Consider the following 18458-nt stretch of genomic DNA (forward strand, 5'->3'; position numbering starts at 1 on the left):
AAATCTATACCAAACGGGGGGCGAACTGAAAGCTTTTGCATGCAAAGAAAGACTACATGTAGCACCCAGCCAGTGAACCATCAAACAAAAACCCAACCCAGGATGCAAGCCAGGCAAGGAGCCAGGGCAGGCTTGCCCCTCCGTGCCCCAGAGAGAAAGTTCAGCAAGTTCAGGCCCCAGAGCCCTCCTGTAGGGAGTGACAGCAGGGGTTCCCACCCAACTGGGACCTGCGCCCGGGGTTCGTGGCGGGGTGGAAACCCGCCCACGTGGGAAGCCGGGGTTGCATTTCCTTCCGCCCGGGACTGAGCCCGCACCTCCCCGCCGGGTGCTGTGCACGGCCGGCCCGCGCCCACTAGGTGGTGCCTGCGTCCTAGCGGGAGCCTCCCCGGAGCCGGCGGAGAGCGGCGGCGGTGGAGCTCGGGCGACACTGCACAGCCAACCTGCGCCCCAGGATTCCGGGGGAGCGGAGGGCAGCGCCCGCAGCCACGGTAGGATTCCTGCGTCCCGGCGTTTCCCTGGCACCTCGCTGGCTGGGGAGTGGTGGGGTGGGTCGCGTGGCGGGGCCCGATCCCTGCGTGCGTGGTGCGGGGGAGAAGTCGGAGCGGCCACACGTGTTGTTGCCTTGGGGGACCCGGAGACTCGCAGTCTCCAAGCTGGGCCTAAGGGCAGGCGGGCTCTCTGACCTCCTTCGCTCTCTTCGGGGTTCTCTTGAAAGCAGCAAGGCCCGAACCTCCAGGAGTGGAGCCTTGACTTTGGAGCTGAGCTGAGGGCTGCTAAAAAATCCCAAGCACCATTCCCCCCCCCCAAACTTGGTTGCACATTGGAATCATTTCGGGGCGGGGGGAGAAGCATTAAAAACGTGCTCATGCCCCTCTCCTCCAGTTCCAGTTCCGTAGAGACTCACATGGAAGTGAGTTTGGGATCTGGGCATCTAGATACTTAAAAAAGTCCCCCCCACCCCTAGGAGATTCCACCTAGCGGCCAAGTTTGAAGACCCCCCCCCCGCCCCCGATCTAAGGTTTTGCAGAAAACCGGAGGTGGTTGGTTACTGCGCACCATGCTGCTGCTTCTTCCTTTCTTCCTTGTCTTCCTGCTCCTTGCCTCCCTGCTCCTGTTTTCTTCTGCTTTCTTCATTCTTCGTGTCTTCTGAAGCGGCGTCACCGCTTTGGAGTTGTCAAAACCCAAGATAACAAACGCGCAATCCTGTGTTCCGGGAGGGCTGGTTGTGAATGTACTGAACATGTATGTATTCTATGAGAAAACTCCTGGGGGCCTGAGGAGGTTTCATTCTTACCCTGATCCGCACCAGCGTTGGGCCACCCCCCCCCCCCGCGCCCCATTCCCCCCAAGAGCTGCCTTCATCTCTGGTCAGTTTAATTGAGCAGATGGAGAAAATATCCCTCATCGCTTATTTTAATAAAGAAAGAAAGATGAGTTTAGAAAGATAGCCCAAAGGGTAAGAAGCTTGCATCTCATACTGCAGACTGGCTTAGATCCCTGGTACTCCATATGGTCTCCCGAACCCACCAGGAGTGATGTCTGAGAGCAGAGCCATGAGCTCTGCTAGGTATGGGAAGAGAAATCTGCAAAATGGGTATGAGAGAACAAACTTCTTCGTTTTACCATGGGAATGACTCACAGTGAAAGGTAATGTTTCTGAATAACATCTCTCTCTGTCAAACCTATGCTTTCTGGTCATTGCCATATATCTCGATGGAAGCCAGTAGGTGATACTATATAATCCCATTTAACCAATAAGAGAGTTGCAGCTCAGAGAAGCCCAGGGACTTACGTTGTATCATGACAGAGGCCGAAAGGCTGGAGAGGCATGAACGAAGTCCAGTTGGATTCCTGATATCTCAAGACACCCTTCCCTAAGCTCTGCTGGGCATCAAACTGGCATCACCAGGATGGCCCTGGAGCGGGCGGCCCCCAGCACCTCGAGGCCCTAGCATTCTCAGCACAGAAGGCTCAGTGGGCTGAACATATGCTATATATGCAGGACCCTTTGGTTTTCTTTTTGTTTTGTTTTGGGGCCACACCCAGCAGTTCTCAGGGATTACTACTGACTCTGCACTCAAAAATTACTCCTGACAGGCTCGGGGAACCATATGGGATACTGGGGATTGAATCCTGGTGGCTGCATGCAAGGCAGATGCCCTATCTGCTGTGCTATCTATCGCTCAGGACCCAGGAGCCCTGATTCTGGCACCGCATAGCTGCCTTCACCCCTAGATGTCAGGGGCAGCCCCTGTACACTTAATAGACAGTAGCCCCTGAGCATGTTGGGTATTACCCCTAAAGTTTTTAAATGAATAAAATTAAAATTGTAGTTTTGTTAATTACACAAATAAATAAGCGATTAAGTCCTTGGGAGGCCCAGAGTTGATGTGCACGAAAAAGTTCTCTAAGTTCAGATGGCCGCCGCATGCTTGGGAGAGGGGAAGAGTGTGGGCAGTGCAGCCAGTTCACCTCACAGCTTACCCAACATGCCAGTAGATGAGAGAAACAGGAAGAAAGCCGCCAGGATCCCCAATATTATTGGACTCTGTGGCTACCAAATTCATTTGTAGTCAGGAAGGCAAAGTTTGTCTGAGCTCCAGCTGGAGGGAAATAGACTCACAGCACTTTCACCTTTTTGGAAAAACAAGATGGACATTCCTCAAAAACTAGCAGTTGAGCTTCCTTAAGACCCCACAATTCTGCTCTTTGGAAAATACCCCAAGGGCCCAAAAATACAATTGTAGAAAAGAAAAGATGTCTGCACTCAGCTGCTCTTTGCAGCACTCTTCACTATAGCCAAAATTGGAAACACCATGTGGAGTAGACAAGACCCCTGGTAGGTGCTCTTCAGTCTTACAGATTTGGGCTTTATGTTTCTGATTTCACTGCTTAAAATGCTGTTTCCAGCCGCCACCCCACCCCCCACCCCAAGGGCAGAGAGATGATGCTAAGGTCTGACACCAAGTTTTGCTTGGGAAGCCCCAGGTGTTATTAGCCAAGCTGGGATAGACTCTGGGAATGGCCAAAATATAAATATAAAAATAAAAATAAATCAAGGCAGGATAGTTCAGGGGTTAGCCAACCCCTGTGTTCTCCCCAGTACCACACAATGCCCCCACTCCAGCATTGCTGAGTGCAGCCCTGTGGATCCCCAAGCACAGCTGGAGTGGCCCAAGTGATCTGTGGCATGACTGAGCCTCAGTTACCCCACACCCCACAGCCTGATTGGCCTGGTTGGCTGAGATCATCAGGAAGCTCCAAGTACTGAAGATGAACAAAGAGACTAATGAATGAGCTAATAAAGAAAAAAACATCCCTACCCTTATCCCTCCGCTCCCTAAGGCCCAGCCCTGCGGTGCTGTCCAGTGTTCCTGAGAACTGGAAAACAGTAATATTCCTCAAGGAAAGAAAATGTGCGTGTTAGGTAAACTTTGGGTGTGAATTGCAGTAATTCAAACAGTGCCTGTTCCTATGTGTATGTATTCTTGTGTCTTAAATATGGTGTCTTTAGATAGAAATGCAGAAAACAAAGATAATCTCTTGTGACCAGAAGATCACCAAAAAAAAAAAAAAAACAAAACAACCTGTTTCCTTCTGAGAACAAGGATACATCATTTGCTAAATCTGTGCTCACAATAACTTTGAGAACATAAATACTGCACATAAGGGGACTCAACTAAAAATAGATATTCTTGCATGTGCAGTGAAGGAATCAAGCACTGAAAGGGAGAGGAAAACAGAAGGAGCTGACCTTGGATTTCAGGGGTCGAAAAAGAAAGGCCAAGGAACAAACCATCTGAGTTGGGGACAAGATGAGAAAAAATTATTTGGGAGCAGCAAACTAAGCATATGCAAAGGCCCAGGGGGTAGGCCACTGCTTGGCAGGATCTGGGAACTCAAGGAGTGTGGGGTCAAAGGGCACAAAGGAACAATTACACATAATGTGCAGCAGAAAGAGACTGCCAGGTGGCAGTTTTGTGGGGATCTCTCATTTCATCCGATTAGCATCACAACCCTTCAGGTCCAGCAGGATCATTTCCGCCTTTGACAAATGACCTAATTGACACCCCATGTACTTGAGTGCCCCCCCCACTGGTCCACTGCTAAGAAGTTGCAGCTCCACACCCATCTTTTCTAATATGTTGGCTAGTTTGGGGGCCACACCCTGTTGTATCAGGAGCCACTTCCAACTCAAGTGCTCGGAGGACTTTGCAGTTACCAGCACTGAACAAAGACCTTCTATTTGCAAAGCAGGTGCACCCAGCCTTAACTGTTCTCTCCAGCCCCCCCCTTATCTAAGGCTGGACAGACATTTGAGAGTTCTGTGTACACTGTTTGCAATAATTCTGATCAGAGCTATCAGAACATGATCCTAGGCTGGTGGTTTGATTTGCTTTAGGGAGCAATCAGTAACTAAGTGGCAGAAGTCAGCAAGTGTTACAGAAACCCCGAGGGATGAGGGGCAGAGAATGAAAAAGGGAAGGTCTTGGTTATTTTTGCTGGGTTGGTTCTTGTTTTATAAGAGTATAATTGCTATACAATGTTCTACTAGTTGCAGATAGAACAAACACAAAGGTTCATTACATCTGCATATTGCAAAATTATCATCACCACAAGGTCTCATAAACATCCATCTCCACCCTCACTTCCTGGGCCGAGGGCACAGCCCAGCGGTCAGGGTTGCCCAGCAGTCAGGGTTGCATGAATTGGGTGCGTCACACACACACACACACACACACACACAGTCTTGAATTCACTTCCCAGCACTTTGCTGACCCTGATGCCTGTAGCAAGGTCTCATAAACATCCATCTCCACCCTCACTTCCTGGGCCGAGGGCACAGCCCAGCAGTCAGGGTTGCCCAGCAGTCAGGGTTGCATGAATTGGGTGCGTCACACACACACACACACACACACACATACACACACCCTGCCTTGAATTCACTTCCCAGCACTTTGCTGACCCTGATGCCTGTAGCACCACTGGGCTAACCAGTCCCACAGTGCTGGGCCCTAGACTTGACTGGCTCCTTGACTGCCCAACTCAGTTAAGTCAAGTATCACCAGGAGTGCTTGCAATTCCACCTGCAGTCCTCGCAATTCCACCTGCAGTCCTCTGAGAATTTGGGAGATTCTCAAATAAAAATATTTCCTGAGATAGGAACTAGAGAGATAACAGTGATAGGGCACTTAACTTGTATGAGGCTGGCTCAGGTTTAATGCCCGGCACCTCATATAGTCCCCCAAGCCTGATCAGGAGTAATCTTTAAGCATAAAGCCAGGAGTAGCCCTGAGCACCCCTGGATGTGACCCCCCCAAACAAATATTCCTGATCTAAAAATATTGATGTGTCTGTGAAAGAGTTCCAATCTATGTAGGTCAGGAGTGAGGCTGCTCTGGAAGATGTTGATAAAAGGCATGGCCAGGATTAGAGCAGTAGTATATCACTTGCCTTCATGTGGCCATCCTGGGTTCAATCTCTGGAACCCTTTATGCCCTCTGAGCCCACTCAGAGGGTGGTCCCCAAGCCAGGAGTCAGCCTGAGCACCACTGGGTGTGGTAAAATAAAAACAATAACAAGAAAAAGCGGGGCCGGTGAGGAGGCGCTAAAGGTAAGGTGTCTGTCTTGCAAGCGCTAGCCAAGGAAGGACCTCGGTTCGATCCCCCCATATGGTCCCCCCAAGCCAGGGGCAATTTCTGAGCGTTTAGCCAGGAGTAAGCCCTGAGCATCAAACGGGTGTGACCCGAAAAACCAAAAACAATCAAACAAACAAGAAAAAAGAGACCTGAAGATGTGATCCAAAGTATCCCTAGATACTTAGTCTGCTTCTTGCCCTCCCTCTCTCCAAACATCCAGGCTCCAGTGTGCCTCTGGTCACCATAGGATAAATAATCTTGAAATAAAAGCGCACATTTTCCAGGGAAGATAAAAATATTTGGAGCTTTGTTGATCATAGACTTCTGAGAAGCTCCTTCTAGAGAGGAAAACTACCTTAGACAGCCTAAAGAAAGGAATAAATATGGCTATGCTCCCATAAAACTTTATTTAAACACTGAAACTTGGGTTCAATAGGTCACAAAAAGTTATTACTTTGATTTTTTCTTTTTCTTTTTTTTCTTTTTGGGCCACACCCGGTGGTGCTCGGGTTACTCCTGGCACTGCGTTCAGAAATCACTTCTGGCAGGCTCAAGGAACCATATGGGATGCTGGAGATTGAGCCTAGGTCTGCCTCATGCAGAACAAATGCCCTGCCTACTTACTGCACTATCACTCTGGCCCCCTCATTTTGTTTTTTAAACCATATGAGATGTAAAAGCTATTTTTGGCTAGGGACCTGAAAGATCTTCCACATGACCTTGTACACGACCGACTTGGATTTTTTTTTTTGTTTGTTTGTTTTTTTTTGGTTTTTGGGCCACACCTGTTTGATGCTCAGGGGTTACTCCAAGCTATGTGCTCAGAAATCGCTCCTGTCTTGGGGGGACCATATGGGACGCCGGGGGATTGAACCACTAGCGTCCTACGCTAGCACTTGCAAGGCAGACACCTTACCTCTAGCACCACCTCTCTGGCCCCGACCAACTTGGATTTGATCTCCAGCATCCTATATGGTATGCTGAGTCTGCCAGGAGTGTTTGCTGCGTGCAGAGCCAGGAGTAAGTGTTGCATACTGCCAAGTGTGACTCCAAAATGAAAAACCATTCTTGGCTTACAGGCTGTTCAAGAGCAGAAGTAGGCTACCTGGACCCATGAGCTTGAGTGCAGACTCAACCTAGAATCATGGGAGTTGAGAGTCAGGACGATTCTAAGTGGCCATCCAAATGAATATTTAGTGCCATGGAGATAGTACAGAGCTTAAAGCACCATCACATATTGTCCCCTGAGCTCAGAGTTAGGCGTAATCCCTGAACACCATTGGGTGTGGCCCAATAAATCAAAAACGAAAGCAAACCCAGATGAATCCTTCTATGACCCATACATCTCTACTCAACATTCCCACTTGTTTGTAATTAGATTTTTCTTTATTTAACTTAAAAATTGAGAGGCTACGACCTCTATGTTTAGGGTCATCACTCCAGCTCTGCTGTTTTTGTTTATTTGTTCATTTTTATTTTAGAGTCTCAACCAGTGCACAGAGGAATCACTCCTAGCTGTACTCTGGGGACCATAAGGGCTGCTAGGAATGAATCAGGGTTGGCCACATGCATGGCAAACACCCTTCTCTCTGTTCTATTGCTCCAGCTCCTGCACAGCTTTCTTTATTAAACTATTCTTTCTATTTCAAGCACATTATGTCTTTTATTTATTTATTTTTTAATTGTGTTCTTTTCTTTTTCTGTCACACCCACCAATGCTCAGGGATTACTACTGGCATTGTTCGGGGGATCATATGGAATGATAGAAATCCAACCTGGGTTGGTTTTGTACAAGGCAAGTGCCCTATCTCTGTACTCTTTCTGTGCCCTCCTGTTATTTTTTGTTTGTTTGTTTTAGATTATACCTGAGGGCTTACTCATGGCTCTGCAATCAGATCACTCCAGGTAGGTGTGGGGGATCTTCTATAGTGCTGGAGATTGAACCCAGATCTGCTATATGCAAGACAAGTCCCTTACCTTTGTACTATCTCTCTCCAACCCTCTCACCTGTTTAAAGTAGAGGTCTCTACTGTGATGGTTAGGCATGGGTAGGTTTGGGTGGGTCCTAATGGGCAGTGCTTGGGGGAAGGTTCAGGGAACCATGCATTACTGGGGATTGAACAATTGGCGATTGGAAGGTACATGCACTGCTCCTTGAGCTTTCATGTTCTCCCAGCATGTTCTCAAGTGTCCCCCTAACATAGAACTTCCTTACTGGGCAGTTCATCCTTGGTCTAAATTGTGCCAGAGTCAGGATTTCTTTGCAAAGCACATCACAAGACAAGAATTCGAATATAAAGTAGTGATTTGGAAGGATATCCAGGAAAGTGAAGCAGATCAGGGAAGGACGTGTGAAGAGTGAGAGCCCATGGGGCAGCGGGCTTAGCCCTTCTTAGTACCTTTGGAAAATTGTGGGAAACACATGTTGGAAGTGGTGAAAAGAACATAGTACATTTGCCTTGAACATGGCCTACCCAGGTCCTATACCCATTATCCTATGTGGTCCCCCAGCACTGCCAGAGTAACCCTTGAACATCACTGCTTATCTCCCCCTCAAAAAAAAAAAGTGGCAATGAAACTGGGATGTTTCTATCATCCTCCCCTGGCCCTCCACTCCTAATTGGTGGAGTTGCTCCTTAAATCTACTTTTATTAAGCCTGGTATTTCAGCCTGCTGTTTGCCAAGATGCCCTGTGGCCTGAAACTTTTGCCTTGTTGAAAGAAGGGGCATCATTGCCAGTGAGACCTGCCACAAGTGGCCTCAGTGAGCTGAGTGGGGTGGGATGGACTACTGAGGTTGGGTCAGACTCGGCTCCTCATTCCACTGGGTCTTGTGCAATGATTTGATGTGACACAAGTGATGATGCTAAAGAAGTCTTGGGGGGCAGCAAGGTGTCTGCCTTGCATGTGAAGACCCAAGTTTGACCCCTGGCACCCCAAATGGTCCCCTGAGTCTGCAAGGTGATCCCTGAGAGCAAAGTCAGGAGTAAGCCCTGAGTACTAAGAGTTGTGATACATCAAAAAAATAGAAGAAGGTAAAGGCTCTGGTACTCCCTTTTCAGTGCTCTGATTCCAGCCTGTCTCCTTCAGCCTTTGCTGCTTGCTCCCCAGAGCAGAGCCTGATCCTTTTATTTCTTTGAACTTGTTGGGCTCTTCCTCCATACTGCAGTAAACAAAGATGTCTCCGCAAACTCTGGGGTGTTTTGAAATACTGTTACTGCCTCTTTTTTTTTTTTTTTTTGGTGCCATATGTGGGGGCGCGCAGGGATTACTCCTGGCTTTGTGCTCAGAAATCACTCCTGGCAGGCTGGGGGGACCATATGGGATCCCGGATAGGTCCAGGGTCGGCAGAATGTAAGACAAATACCCTGCCGCTGTGCTATCTCGCTCCAGCCCCTGCCTCTCCTTTCTATGAAAAGATAACAGTGCTCAGGCACGGGCCAGTGATCCCAGCAGTAGCAACCAAATTATGATGTTTTTTTCTTTATTTTTTTTTTTATTTTGGGTCATACCCGGCAGCACTTAGGGGTTACTTCTGGCTCTACGGCTCAGAAATCGCTCCTGGCAGGCTCAGAGGATCATATGGGATGCTGGGATTCGAACCACGAACCTGTTGCATGCAAGGCAAATGCCTTACCTCCATGCTATCTCTCCGGCCCCAAATTATGATGTTGTTTTGTTTCTTTTCACATTTCTATCTCGTACACAGCAAGTGTTACTGGCTTAGTTTTGTGACTAATACCATTAAGATTCCTTTAAAATAAAGGTAGAGCAGTGATATGTTTGCTTCAAGAAAAACAATACATACTAGCATTGGGTGGTATGAGAATATAACTTGTTTTGTATTTTTTTAGTTTTATTTGTTTATTTATTTTGGTTTTTGGATCTCACCTGGTGATGCTCAGGGATTACTCCTGGCTTTGTGCACAGAAGTCACTCCTAGCAGGCACAGGGATCATATGGGATGCTGGGAATCAAACCACCTTCGGTCCTGGGTTGGCTGCGTGTAAGGAAAATGCCCTACTGCTGTGCTATCTCTCATCTCTCTGGCCCCAGTTGTATTTTGTTTTGGGGCCACATCTCTTGTGCTCAAGGCTTACTCCTGGCTCTGCACTCAGGTATTATTCCTGGCAAACTTAGGAGAACCATATAGGGTGCTGGGGATGGAACCTGGGTTGGCCACTTGCATGGCACATGCCCTACCCATTGTATTTTCACTCTGGCTTCTAAGAATGTAATTTTGTAAAAATCATGTTAAAGAAATTTAAAAATTATATTGGGGGCCAGAGAGAGATATAGATAGATAGGTAGATAGATAGATAGATAGATAGATAGTATACAGTGGGTAAGGCATTTGCCTTGCACATAGCTGACCTGAGTTCAGTCCCCATATTCCAGATGATGCCCTGATATTCCAGATGATAGATAGATAGATAGATAGATAGATAGATAGATAGATAGATAGATAGATAGATAGATAGAGAGTATACAGTGGGTAAGGCATTTGCCTTGCACATAGCTGACCTGAGTTCAGTCCCCATATCCCAGATGATGCCCTGAGCCCATCAGGAGTGATAGATCCCTGAGCACAGAGCCAAAACTAACCCTGAGCATGCCAGGTATGGTCCAAAAACACCTCCCCCCAAAATTATACTGAGCCATTTCTCTGTGCTAAGTGCTATTCTCAGCATTTAGCATATCTCACTTAATAAGTTTCTCTCCCCAACTGCCTGATTTAAAGACTATTTAAGGGAGAAAACAGTATTGGTTGCATAGTGATTGAGAAAATAGGTTTAAAGAAGTTAAGTAACTTCGAATTTAATGCTAGCAGGTGTTGTACCTGGAAGATGACCCAGCAGTCCTACTCCAGTCTGTGACTATCATTGGACAATTTTGCTGCTTCTCACAAGGGCAAAGTGAAGATGCTATTGTAGCTATGATATAGAAAATAGTTTCCTTGAATAACTTTTTTTATCTAATCAGAATCTGCCTCCCTTTATCTGTTGCCCTTGCTCGTTGTCATACTCTCCTCTGGAACCCAGGAGAACCATCTCCCCCCCATTTTTTTTAATCACTCCAGGCCTTCAGTTCTGGTTAAGAAAATGTTGGTGGGCCCTCTGGGGTCTCCTCTCGATTCAGTGGTTCCTCCTGCTGCTGCATCTCTGTTCTGTGTTCTTGGCATTTCCCTTAGGAAAGTCTTTCTTCTTTGTTCTTCTATATCCAATATCAAGTTGTTTTCATTGGTATAACACTTCTTTACTGACCTGCCAGTCACAACTCAACGTTGTAGAATAGTTAACATGGCCAGGGGTGACTTGCTAGTGTTCAGAGGGGAGATGGTCTCAGTGACCATTGTCTTCCTGCACTCTGGGTCAGCATGACAGGGACTGGAGGCTTGCAAAAATAATAAATAAATAAATAAATAAATAAATAAATAAATAAATAAATAAATAAAAGCAAGCCAGAGATGGAGTGTCTTTTCTGCACGTGGAGACCATCAGGCTGCCAGGGTCTGATTAACCAAATTGACAGGAGCCTGGTGAGGAAGCCAGACCACAAATATATTAAATCACAATGGGACAAGCCCTGCAAACCAGCGGGAAAACTTTATGTCAGCTTGTCAGCACATTCTTTCCTCTGTTGGAAAGGCCACATGGAAAGCAGATTTGAGTGAGAAGGCTTGTTCTTCATGGAATCAAAACAAGGTGAGTAAGATAAATGACTGCAATTGCCTGGAGAGGCTTGGCTGTTTTCAGCTGTTGAGGGTAGCGAGGGTCTGGAATGACAGCGTTGCTGAGCTGAGTCCTATTTTTTAGTATTAACAAATCTGCTACAGTGCGTTTGTTATAATTAATAGATATTAATATATCATTAGGAATTACATTCTGTAGTGGATTCCAAATTCCTTGTTTGTTTGTTTTTTTTTTGTTTTTGTTTTTGTCTTCTTTTTCTGGACCAGGAGCCTACATTTAGTTAGCATGTCCTCTTAAGCTCCTATTTTTTTTGTTTTTGTTTTTGGGTCACACCCGGCCTCACTCAGGGGTTACTCCTGGCTCTATGCTCAGAAATCGCTCCTGGCAGGCTCGGGGACCATATGGGATCTCAGGATTTGAACCACCGTTCTGCATGCAAGGCAAACGTCCTACCACTGTGCTATCTCTCCAGCCCCTTAAGCTCCCCTTGTGCTCATAGTAGAGCTAATCAATTATTGCACCTTTGCCCTCCTACTTCCTGGACCCACCTAAAGATCTTCTCAATGAAGTATTCCAGAAAGCTGCAGAAGAACTGGATTGCTAATAGAGGAGGTAGGGCATTTGCCTTGCACACATCGATCAGGGTTTGGCCCGCCATATCCCAGATTGTCTCCCAAGCACCACCAGGAATGATCCCTGAATGCAGAACCAGGACTAATTCCTGAGCATCACCTGTGTGGCCCCCAAACGAAAAAGCAAACAAACAGACACAAAGCTGCAGCCAGATCTCTGAACTCTAATGTGCAGAGAGTTTCCCAGAATTTTCCCACTGCTCTGGACAATGTGGAGAACAAGATAGAATCTGAAAGACATGCTCGTTAGAATTTTTTTTCTTTGCATCTTTGTTTTTCTCTCCCTACCTAATAATATTCCTTTAGTTCATGTTAAGACAATTAGCTCACCCCAGTCCCCCATCCCCACACCATTGTCAAGTCTTGATATGATTTCCAGGCCTTGTTCTTCCTGCCTTTTTCCAGAAGTACATCCTGTCCTCTCCTTAAGAACTTTAGCAGTTCAATGATCACAGATATTATGTGTTCATTCTTCTGTAATGCTCATCCCATGTTTGGGGGTGGGGGTTGCTCTGTACTTGTTAGAAGCAAATTCTTGCAATCAAGGAGCTATTTGCCGGGGTGCAGGGCTTTGTTTCTGTAAAGGAAATACAATCTCGGGGCCGGAGCAGTAGGATGTTTACCTTGCACATGACTGATCTAGGATGGACCGTGGTTTGCTCCCCCAGCATCCATATGGTCCCCCAAGCCAGGAGTAAGCCCTGAGCACCACCGGGTGTGACCCCCCAAACAAAACAAAACAAAACAAAAGGATATACAATCTCACAATTTTGAACTGTTGATCTAGAGGATAGTACAGTGGATGGTAAGGTGCTTGCCTTGCACATGGCCAATCTGGGTTCACTCCCCATGACCAGGTGTGGTCCCCAAAACAAAACAAAACATTAACTCCATCCCCAATTTTGAACTGTTATCCTCATTATGTTTCTGCCTGGAATCTGCGTGGGGTGCTGGAGAGGGATGGGGCAGAAGAGGAAGTCTAAGGCGCTCAAGTGAATCAAATTGAGAAAATGGTATGAAAGTTCCCGTTTACTTCACACCCTGTTCCCCCTATTTTTAGTCTTAACTACTGGTACATTAGTTAATAAATGGTACATTTATCATAGTAAACACAGCAATATTGATACATTTTAGGGATTACATTTCATAGTTGGTTCAGAATGCCTTTGTGTTTACCACATGTTCTTTTTCTTGTTGTTGTTGTTGTTATTCCTTTTTTTTTTATTTGGTGGTGGAGGTTTGGGCCACATCTTGCAATGCTCAGCGGTTACTCCTGACTCTGTACTCAGAAATCACTCCTGGATGTGCTTGAGAAAACATGAGATGCCAGGGATTGAACTTAGGTCAGCTGCCCGAAAGTACAACCCTACCTGCTGTACCTGCTCCAGGCCCCAGATGTTCTTTTTCTGACCAGGATCCCATGTTTAGTAAGCATGTTGGCTTAGACTCCTATTATCTATAATAGCAGGGCAGAATTTCCTTGATTTTGATGAGCTCAGCAGTCTGCTCCAGTTTATTGGAGAATACCCCTCCATTAGAATTGGTTTGACATTTTTCATATGCAGTTAAGGGTTTTAGAGAGGGAAACAATAGAGGTAAGGTCCCATCTTACTCACATGTCAAGCACACATAACATAAACATTACCCTCTGCTGAATTTAACCTTATGACTACGATTATGTATCTAGGTTCCTCCTGTATCCTATTCTGTAACCTTTCTGTACTGTAATCTTTGAAGGAAGTCACCTGGTGGCCCCTGGAATTTTACTCTCTTGACAGCATAGTATCTCTATCTGGAGCTCTTTAGCATGGGACACTTGTTTTTTTCTCACGGATTTCTTAAATGCTGTTGTCACTGTTCTAGGAGATGCTGGAGGCCCAGGACCACACCCAGCGTATTTTGGGTGCCTGCCATACACTACCAGGGATGAAATACCGGACTTAACACAACTCAGCACATATTCTTCCACTTGAGTTACTTTGCTTTTAGAGTAGACTAGCCCTAACTCTTCTTTGTCTTTAGAATAGACTTAAGAATTGTTTTTTGACTCATGGGTTTCTTTCTTTAAAAAAAAGCCAACAACTCTGATTTGTATATTCGAATTGTTTTTGTTACTGCTACTCAGATCATTCCATCTTTAGCCTTTGGAAATGAGATTTATGTTTTAAAACTACCCATCGAGGCCTTTCTCATGTGTTCGAGTTTGAGAATCATGTCAGCCCAGGGTCAGACTCCAGATCTGCTGCATATCATCTCTGTGTGATCTTGTCAAGTTGCTTAACCTTTCAGACTTAATATTCTCACATGAAAAATGGAGTGAATATTGCTTCAATACTACTGCAAGGTATTGAGAAAGTCACACACTGTAAGTGTTGTGCCAATAGACATCAATTCATTACCAGTTAGTCTCATACTCTCCTTCCAAGAAAGCAGGTTTATGGGGACAAATATTTCCACATGGAGTCCCCTTTCTCCCTGGTCTTTCTTCTTCTTGTCTACATCCCCAGCATGTTCTCCAGCTTGTGCCTGCCACACAAAGTGTCCTCCACCAGTTCCATCCTCATTCTTTCAACGCTCCACTGAATCCTGTGCCACTGGTCTCATGACAAGCAATCACCTGCTCTGGATTGTCATAGCACCTGCTGTACCCATCTCGCCTTCTTTTTTTTTTTTTTTGGTTTTTGGGTCACACCCGGCGGTGCTCAGGGGTTACTCCTGGCTGTCTGCTCAGAAATAGCTCCTGGCAGGCACGGGGGACCATATGGGACACCGGGATTCGAACTAACCACCTTTGGTCCTGGATCGGCTGCTTGCAAGGCAAACACCGCTGTGCTATCTCTCCGGGCCCCCATCTCGACTTCTAACCCTCATTGCCTTAAATACTCTGTGCATCTTTTTGTTGTTGTTGTTGTTGTTGTTGTTTTTCAGGCCTGATGGTCAGGGGTTACTTCTGGCTCTGCACTCAGGAATGACTTTTGGTGGGGCTCGGGGGAATCTTATAAGATAATAGTGATTGAACCCAGGTCAGCTGTGAGCCAGGCAGGTGCCCTTCTTGCTGTACCATTGTTCCAACCCCTCTGTGCATCTTTCTAGCCAGCCTGCACACCCCACTCTCCCCACCCCAGTCTGTGGTCTTTTTTGTAGCTGTGGTCAGCTTTGACAAGACCACGGAAGTGGAGGGAAAAGCCATATCCTGGGTGTTGACTGAACCGAAATGGACAGATGGCAAGGGTAGAACTTTTCAGAGGTCAAGAAGCTAGGCTTGCATTACGTGTGTGTGTGTGTGTGTGTGTGTGTGTGTGTGTGTGTGTGTAGTAATATATACAGGACCAGGTTAGGGAAATGGCTCAAGTAATAGAGCACATACCAAGCATGGGCAGAGCCCCAAATTCATCCCCAGCACCATGCAGACCCCTGAGGGTTGAGATGAGGCCTTGCATAAAGCCATCCTGGGTTCATTCCCTGGCACTGTTTATGTTCCCCTGAGCACTGCCAGGAATGATCAGTGGAGCACATAGCTAGGAGTAGGACCAGAGAACTGTCAAGTTTGGCCTCAAAACATACAAACAAATAAGCAAACAAACATTAAGGGGTCAGAATTATAGTACAGCGGGTAAAGAGTAAAGTTGTCTTATACTTGGCTAACTAAGGTTCCATTCTTGGCACCCTTTATGGTTCCCCGAGCCTACCAGGAATAGAGCAGAATCAGGAGTAACACTGAGCATTGCTGGGTGTGGTCCCAAAACCAAAACACAACAAAAAACCAAATAACCGTTATGTAATCATCTCCAGAAAAGTTTTATCTTTTTAAACTGAAACTCCATACTCACTTAACAGTGGATTTAATTGCTTAATGTGTATTGCTGTCTCCCCTGCCCTCCAATTTCCCTGTTCGTCCAGCCCCTGACAAGCAATATTCTACTTTCTGTCTCTATGATTTTACTAGTTACATAAGTGGGTTGTGCAATGTTTGTCCTTTTGTGACTGGCTTATTTCTCTTAACATAATGTCTTCAGGGCTTATCCGTTTTATAGCTTATGCCAGAATTGGTCTTTTTTGAGCTGAGGAATATCTTCATGCATACCAACAGGAGGATTTTGTATGTGTGCATTTTGTATATCCTTCATCTGGTGAAACTAGGGTTGCTTTTACCTCCTGGCTTTTATAAATGATGCTCTTATGAACATGGGTGCACACTTATCTTCCCTGCTTTCATTCAATTTTACTCAACTCAGAGTAGAATTGCAAGATTCTGAGGTCATTTCATTATAGTATTTGGGGGGGACATGATGTACCACAGTAAGAAACAGCGTTTCTTTACATCCTAACAGCAATGCACAAAGGTTCCTATTTCTCCACAGTTTTGCCAACCCTTATTATTTTCTCCTTTCTTCCTTTCTTCTTTCTATCCTTACTTCCTTTTCTTCCTTCCCTCTTCCTCCTTTTCATCCTATAATCACCTAGTGGATATGACCTGTTAGAATCTTATTGTGGTTTTGATTTTCTAAGGCAAATGCCCTACTGCTGTGCTATATCTCTCCAGTTCTCCAATTGCATTTTTCTTGTCTAGGGTTGCTAGGTCTATCTGGGATTCCTTTGAGATTCTCTATACATTTAGTATGAACTTTTCTATTTCTTCAAAAACAAAAAGCCATCACAATTTTGATTGTATTGAATCTATAGAGTGCTTTAATTAGCACTGTTGTTTGTTTGTTTTGTTTTTAGTGCCACACCCAGTAGAGCTCTGGGGTTACTCCTGGCTTTATGCCCAGAAATTATACCTGGCTGGCTCAGGGGACCATATGGGATACCAGGTATCAAACCCAGATCAGCTACATGCAAGGCAAATAACATCCCTGCTGTGCTAGCACTCCTGCCCAGTACTATTTTCCTTATTGTCTTTCCATCCATGAATATGGGATGTCTTAATTTGTAGCTTCTTTAATATCTTTTAGCAGTATTTTGCATTTTATACTTTAAACTTCTTGGGTAAATTTTAACTAAGAATTTATTTTTTCTTTTGTTTATTTTGTTTTGGGGCCACGTCCAGTGATGATAAAAGATTACTTCTGGATCTCAGAGACTCAGGAATCATTCCTGGGATGCTGAGGTTCAAACCTAGGTCAGCCATGTACAATGCAAGTGCCCTATCTGCCATACTATTGCTCCAGCCCTAGTATTTGATCATTTTTTGATGTTTGCTTCTACTCTTTGAGACATTTAAATTATTGAAATTGAAGAAATGCAAAACATGATGACAAAATAATTGATTTTAGACTTTTGTTCTTGGGGCGGAAGAAATAGTACAGTGGGTTAGGTGCTTATCTTGCAAGTGGCTGACCTGGTTCAATCTCTTGTACCCCTATATGGTCCCCTGAGCCCTGCCAGGCGTGATGCCTGAAGACGGGAGTAAACCTCAGGCACTTCTGGGGGTGGCCCATAAACAAGAAAAGAGAAAAGTAAGCTGTTTGAAAACAGTAGAAGGAAGAAATGAAGAAAACAGAAGAAAAGTAAGAGTTATTTCTTTGGGGGGGGACTACTTGTTTATTTTATTTGTTTGTTTTTGTGCTACATCCAGTGGCGCTTTAGGAGTTACTTATGACTCTTTGCTCAGGAATCATTCTTGGCAGGCTGGGGAGATTATACCAGATGACAGGGATCAAACCTAGGTCAGCCATATACAAGGCAAACGCCCTACCCACTGTGCTATAGCTCCAGCCCCTATCTAATTCTTTTTTTTTTTTTTTTTTTTGGTTTTGGGTCACACTCGGCAGTGCTCAGGGGTTATTCCTGGCTCCACGCTCAGAAATCGCTCCTGGCAGTCTTAGTTGACCAACCAGAATTCTAACCAATAACCTTCTGCATAAAAGGCAAACGCCTTACCTCCATGCTATCTCTCCAGCCCAGCCCCTCTCTAATTCTAATGAACAACCTATAAGCAGTGATACATACATAGTGTCAGAGGCCTAGCTCTGAGCTTTCTTATTTTTTTTTGGGGGGGGCCACACCCTGTGACGCTCAGGGGTTACTCCTGGCTATGCGCTCAGAAGTTGCTCCTGGCTTCTTGGGGGACCATATGGGACGCCGGGGGATCGAACCGCTGTCCATCCTAGGCTAGCGCAGGCAAGGCAGGCACCTTACCTCCAGCGCCACCGCCCGGCCCCTGAGCTTTCTTATTACATGTGTGATTTCCCCCCTTCCACTCACCCTTGAATAGTTCCCTTTCCTAGGATAGATGAGGGAACAATATAATATTCCCTTGGGTGGGCCCTGCAGAGGGATCTAGCAAAGGCCTGAAGTTATCAGAGATTGCATCAAAGCATCTCTGTAGAATGTGATGCTGAGAACATTCAGACACCAAACACTCTACCTGAAGCAAAAACAGTCACTCAGAGGTGCTGCTGAAATACAACCAGCTTGCCCACCCCCACAGTATTGCTAATAACCCTCTGAGAATTTTGTCTGCTGCTTTTCTGGCCCACATCAGTTTTGATT

The 18458-nt window shown here is 45.7% G+C and overlaps 1 protein-coding gene across 1 annotated transcript in view; it reads left to right on the plus strand.

Annotated features, from left to right (window-relative positions):
- The first annotated feature begins 429 nt into the window (after positions 1-429).
- CHD9 (chromodomain helicase DNA binding protein 9) overlaps positions 430-18458 on the plus strand; it is a 244561-nt gene continuing 226532 nt past the window's right edge. The window contains exon 1 of the mRNA XM_049786049.1: positions 430-488. The gene's annotated coding sequence lies outside the window, so the exon portion shown is untranslated. The remainder of the gene's footprint in view (positions 489-18458) is intronic.

The sequence above is a fragment of the Suncus etruscus genome, chromosome 14, assembly GCF_024139225.1.
Source record: "Suncus etruscus isolate mSunEtr1 chromosome 14, mSunEtr1.pri.cur, whole genome shotgun sequence".
In the NCBI taxonomy this organism is placed as follows: Eukaryota; Metazoa; Chordata; class Mammalia; order Eulipotyphla; family Soricidae; genus Suncus; species Suncus etruscus.